Here is a 6,055-nt window from a genome sequence, read left to right as displayed (position 1 = left end):
TAAAGCAGCCAGTGTCTTCCTCGCCGCCGTCTTTCTGTGACGCAACAATAGCAGCTACCGCGAGATCCTAGTCAGCACATGGAGCCAACGTACCCAGCCCATTGGAATCAAAGGCTATCCAGTGTACATGTTGTTAATGATGCAGCTCGCAGTTCACCAAGACCTCCTTCAATAGTGTTGGACATTCTGCTTTACCAGCACCACCCCACAGCCTTCCATCCGCCGTTGCTGTACCTCTTACATATTTATGAAGTTCATGTTCTAAGTTACACTTCACTTTACGTGAGTAAATGTTTGAACTGTGAACGTTATTATTTCTCCAGTCGTACTCTACCATTTAATGATGCTGTACACTTTTAGAAATGGTGAGTATGTCGATACGGTACTTGCGTACAAGTTTTCAGCTTGTAGAAAATATGCTAGGATCTTCTAATGACATTTCACTCACCATATTTGTCCTCGGAATTAGAAAATTATTTGTTGGCATGTTACCTATATACGGAGAAACAATCATCATAATGATGGAAGAGCGAGCTCGTACGGAAAGATTGAACTGTTTCTTTTTCCCTGCGCTATTCGAGAGTGGAATGGTAGAGAAGCAGCCTGAAGGTAGATCGATGAACCCTCTGCCAGGTGCTTGATTGTGAACTGTAGGGTAATCATGTAGATGTAGAGGTGGGTGCCTACAAGTACCGCACCTGAAGCGAAACGTTTCTCTTCGTTTCCAATTTTTCCCACAGCCCATGAAACACTTCCGTACAATTCCGTGTTCCAACATACATTCTCAGAGCTTTCTCTCTCAAATTAATGTCGATATTTGGTACTAGCTGACCTGCCTCACTTCGCCTATGGTGGTCTGCTTTTTATGCCCTCCTTGATTCGTCCGTGATAATTCAGTTTGCTACCAAGATAGTAGAATTCCTTCACCTCATTTACCTCTTACTCGCTAATTCTGATGCACTTTTTCACTTATCTCGTATCCGCTAATCCGCATTACGTCCAGCTTTCTTTCATTTGTCGTCAATATCTAGAGTGCACTCATTAAACAGTTCATTCCACTCAATAGATCCTGCAATTATTCTTTACCCTCACTGGGAATAACAATGTCATCCACTCAACTTGAATTTTAATGTCAATCCTATAGCTCTCTTTTATTTTTCAATGTATAAATTGAACAGTAGTGACAGAATACCACATTCCTGTCTTACACCTTTCATAATTCCAGCATTTAATTCCTGGTCTTCAATTGTTATTATTAACATTAGTTTTTTGTATGTGTTCTGTATAAAAACAAGTCGTAATTTAACAGTGTTACCAAAAATGTCAAAAAACATCTTGACCGATTCACTTCACATTTTTACGTGATTATTAAAAGTATTTGATTAACTAATACATTTTTGAGTCACCAGACTTCTGGCTGTTTCGATACAGCCCGCCACGAATTCCTCTCATGTGCCAATCTCTTCTTCTCAAACGGAAAATTGCATTCTACATCCTCAATCATTAGCTGGATGTATTCCATTCCTTGTCTCCCTTTAGAGTTTTACCTTCTACAACTCCCTCTAGTACCATGGAAGTCATTTCCTCGTGTCTTAATAAATGTTTTACCATACAGTCCCTTCTGCTTGTCTATCCCACATATATCCCTACCTCACCGTTTCTTAGTAGAGACTCTTCAGTAATTACCTTTAAAGTTCTCTCCTAATTATAAGATTCTTCTTTAGCAGCACATCTCAGATGCTTCTATTCTCTTCAGTTCCAGTTTGCTATAGTCCATGTTTCACTACCATACAATGCAGTGCTCCGAAAGTACGTTCTTAGAAATTTCTTCCTCAAATTAAGGCACTTGTTTGATGCTAACAGACTTGTCTTATCCAAGAATGCCCTTTTTGCATGTGCTAGTCTTCAAACAACTTACCGGAATTCAGCCAAATAAAATTTACAGCGACCGCCGATATTTCGGCGGGAGTACACCCCGCCATTTTCAAGGCACGAACTGCATTTTCTGCCTAGAAAATGGTGGAGTGTACTCCCGCCACAATATCGACGGTCGCTGTAAATGTTACGTGGCTCAATTCGCGTAAGTTGTTTGAAAATTATATACGCCAGGAGAAACTCAGGTTTCACAGAGGTAGTCTGCTTTTGACGTCCTCCTTGCTCCGTCGGTCAATTGTTATTTTGCAGCCTAGGTAGCAGAATTCCTTAACTTCATCTACTTCGTGACCATCTATCCTAATGTCAAGTTTCTCGCATTTCTCATTTCTGCTACCTCTCGTTATTTTCGCCTTTCTTCGATTTACTCTCAATCCACATTCTGTGCCCAATAGACTGTTCATTCCATTTAGCAGATCGTTTAATTCTTCTTCACTTTCACTCAGCATACCAGTGTCGTCAGCGAACAGTATCATAGATATCCTTCCACTTTCAATTCCACTCCTGAACCTTTCTTTTATTTACGTCATTGCTTCTTCGATGTGTGGACTGAACAGTAGGGATGAAAGTCTACATCCTTGGCTTACACTCTTCTTAATCCGAGCACTTCGTTCTTTGCCTCCACCCGAGTGTTCCCTCTTGGTTCTTGCACATATTCTGTGTCAACCGTCTTTCCTTATAGGTTGCACCTATTTATTTTAAAATTTCGAACATTTGCACGATTTTAAATTGTCGAACGCATTTTTCCACGACGACAAATCCTATGAAGGTGTCTTGAATTCTTTTTAAAAAATCTCTTCAGTTATCAACCGCAGCGTCACAACTGCTTCTGTGGTGCCTTTACCTCTCCTAAAGCCAAACTGACCGTCGTCTAACAGATCATCAATTTTCTTTTCCATTCTTCTGTATATTCCAATTTTGTGAGCAAGTTGGATGCATCAGATGTTAAGCTGATTGTGCGATAGTTCTCGCACATGTCAGGTCTTGCAGTCTTCGGAAATGTGTGGGTGACGGTTTTCCGAAAGTAGGGTATTATATCGCCAGACTGATACATTCTAAACATCAGCGTGTATCTTCGTTTTGTTGCTAATTCCCCCAGTGATTGAAGAAATTAAAATTCTATTCATTCCAAAGCTGTTTAAACTTCTGATTCAAATATTGGATCTACTATGTCTCCTGCATCGACTCCTGTTCCTTCTATTATCACGTCACACTCAAGGATTTCCCCTCATTCTGGCCTTCAGTGTATTCTACATTTAACAGAATTCCCATGCGACTCTTGATGTTACCACACTTCTTTCAATTTCAATGAAGGCTGTTTTTTGTATGCTGAGTCAGTGCTTCCGAAAATCATTTGTTTTTTGGTCTCTTTGCATGTTTCGTGGGTCAATTTCGCCTTAGCTTCCCTGCACTTCATATTCATTTCACTCCTAAGCGACTTGCATTTCTATAATTCTGCAGTTCCCTGAACTTCTTTGTACTTCCTTCTTTCATCGATCAGCGGAAATATACTCATGTGCAGAAAGTACAGAACACCTTGAACTACCGGAGACAGGACATACATTTTCGCAAGAGATGCACATTAGTATGTCCTGCTGAAATGATTAGCATTTCAGTCACCTCGTTTCAACATGTTTCCTCTTTCCTAGTAGGCATAGGGTGATAACTTGTTCCATGCGAGATGCCATCGACGCATATAAGGTGCAAGTTGCGTCCTGTGGTATAGCCATCTATGCTGCAATCACTTGATTTCTCTGTAGTGGTTCTCACTGGGTCACAGTACTGCGCCCGTCGTTTCACCACGCCCCACACATTTTCGATTGACGACATATATGGCAACATGGCGGTCCGGTGAAATGCTGTCATCCTGACACCAATAAGGCTCCTGTTCGTGCAGCAACGTGTGGTCGTTCATTGTCTTGCTCAAAAATGGCGTCTGGAGTGTGGTTCGGAAATGGCACGGCTACGGGTCGCAGGATATCATTCACTTAGACACGTAACAACTAGGATTTACGGTATTATCCAGTAGCACGTAACACCATAATGCCTTGAGTTGGCAACATATATCTTGTGCTAATGCAGTCACTGTGAAGACGCTCACATGCCTGTCGTGAACCAAAACGTGCCATCAATTTCAAGCAAACCGAACCTGCATTAGTCCGAAAATACAGTCTGATACCATTTTTGTCCCTAGTGACGTAGTTCCATACGCCATTGCCGTCTAACACGTTCCAGCACATTCGTCAAAGATAGGGGGAGAAGTGAACGACGAGCCCCTAGCCCATGCCGTAATAAACAGCGACCAGCTGTCATCCTTTATAGAGTACGACGTGATCCACTGTTCCATTGCTGACCCAGAGCCGAGTGGGGCGCAGCTCTGTCCTGCAGTGTTATTGGGATGAGGTGTCGATCTTTTTGGGGTACGGTCTGGCTAATGTGACCTGACCCATGTCTGCGGCCTTCCGTGAACAACTTTACACACACCCGTTGCGCTGCCGAAATACTTCCTCTCACACGTGCAGCAATTTTCCGGATGGATTAATCACATTCTGGCCGGCCTGAGTGGCCGAGCGGTTCTAGGCGCTACAGTCTGGAACCGCGTGACCGCTGCGGTCGCAGGTTCGAATCCTGCCTCGGGCATGGATGTGTGTGATGTCCTTAGGTTAGTTAGGTTTAAGTAGTTCTAAGTTCTATGGGACTGATGACCTCAGAAGTTATGTCCCATAGTGCTCAGAGCCATCTGAATCACATTCTCTCACACCAATAATGCATCCCCTTTTAAAACTCACTGATTTGACGAAACGGTTCACCCATACGTTTGCGACGCATCCTGCACGTCTGCGCAAGTCATGCTAATCCATTACCTGCGGATTAGAGTGACAATAAGAGCCGCGGACACATTTTATCGGTAGGTGGTTAAATGGAAATGAGCGTTTGGTGTCATTGCCCGGGAGGCCTCTGACGGGACAAGACCGACCGCCTTGGTGCAGGTCTTATTGCATTCGACGCCACATTGAGTGACCTGCGTGCCGGATGGGAATGAAATGATGATGAAGACAGCACAACACCCAGTCCCTGAGAGGAGAAAATCCCCGACCCGGCCGGGAATCGAACTCAGGCCTCTTAGTACGGAGGTCTGTCACGCTGACAATTCCGCTTTCGGAGCGGACACCGGTAGTTGGTGTTGGGCCGCGATATCGATATTGTCCTTGAGCCTTCGAGCCGATATCCTTCAAATGCTAATCATTTGTGCAGAACATACTAATGTACATGCCCTGTGAATATGAATGTCCTATCTCTAGTCCTTCAAGGTGGTCCGTTTGCTCTAAACATGAGTCTATCCATGGGTTCTTCGCAGTTACTTTCTTTGTATGTTTGCTATTCTTTCCAATTTCTATGGCTCCCCTTTTTAGAGATGTCCATTAATCTTCAACTGAAGTGCCTACTGAGCTATTCCTTATCGCAGTCTCTATAGCTCCTGACAGCTTCAAGCGTCTATCTTCATTCCTTATTACTTCGGTAACAGATTTCTTTGCATACTGATTCCTCTCGACTAGTCTCTTTTCATCCTACACTTCATCACTTCTGAATTGTGATCTGGGTCTATATCAGCTCCTGGGTACGCCTTATAACGCAGTATGCTATTGTGGAATCCCTGCCTGACCATATGTAATCTAAGTGAAATCGAATCTCCCGGCTTATCCAAGGATAATTTCTCCTTTTGTGATCCGTGAAGAGAGTATGCACTGTTAATAGCTGAAACTTATTGCAGAACGTAGTGTCTGTCTCTCCATTTCTATAACCAAGTCCACATACTGAAGTTCTTCTACTCCTTCCTGCATTGCAACTCGCATGAGTACTACATTTTCATCTTCCTTTACGTGCTGGAATACCCTTTCAATATTCTTATATACATATTGTCCATCTCTCCATCTTCGTCTCGTGACGTCAATATGTATGCCGTATCGTTGCCTGTGTTACTTTGCTGTAGTTTCTGATCATAAGAACCTTATCGCTGAACTGTTTACAATAACTCACTCTCTGCTCTGTCTTCCTATCCATAATGAATACTACCCCCGTCACACCATTTTCTGCTGCTGTTGATATTACCCTTTATTCATCT

At 43.0% G+C, this 6,055-nt stretch overlaps 1 non-coding gene across 1 annotated transcript; it reads left to right on the top strand.

Annotated features, from left to right (window-relative positions):
* The first annotated feature begins 4,488 nt into the window (after positions 1-4,488).
* On the top strand, positions 4,489-4,572 carry Trnas-gga (transfer RNA serine (anticodon GGA)). The gene is given in 2 exon segments: positions 4,489-4,528; positions 4,538-4,572. It is a non-coding gene; the product is annotated as a tRNA-Ser (tRNA).
* The last annotated feature ends 1,483 nt before the right edge of the window (positions 4,573-6,055 follow it).

The sequence above is a fragment of the Schistocerca nitens genome, chromosome 7, assembly GCF_023898315.1.
Source record: "Schistocerca nitens isolate TAMUIC-IGC-003100 chromosome 7, iqSchNite1.1, whole genome shotgun sequence".
NCBI classification, from domain to species: Eukaryota; Metazoa; Arthropoda; class Insecta; order Orthoptera; family Acrididae; genus Schistocerca; species Schistocerca nitens.
This window is presented reverse-complemented; position numbering and strand designations above follow the sequence as displayed.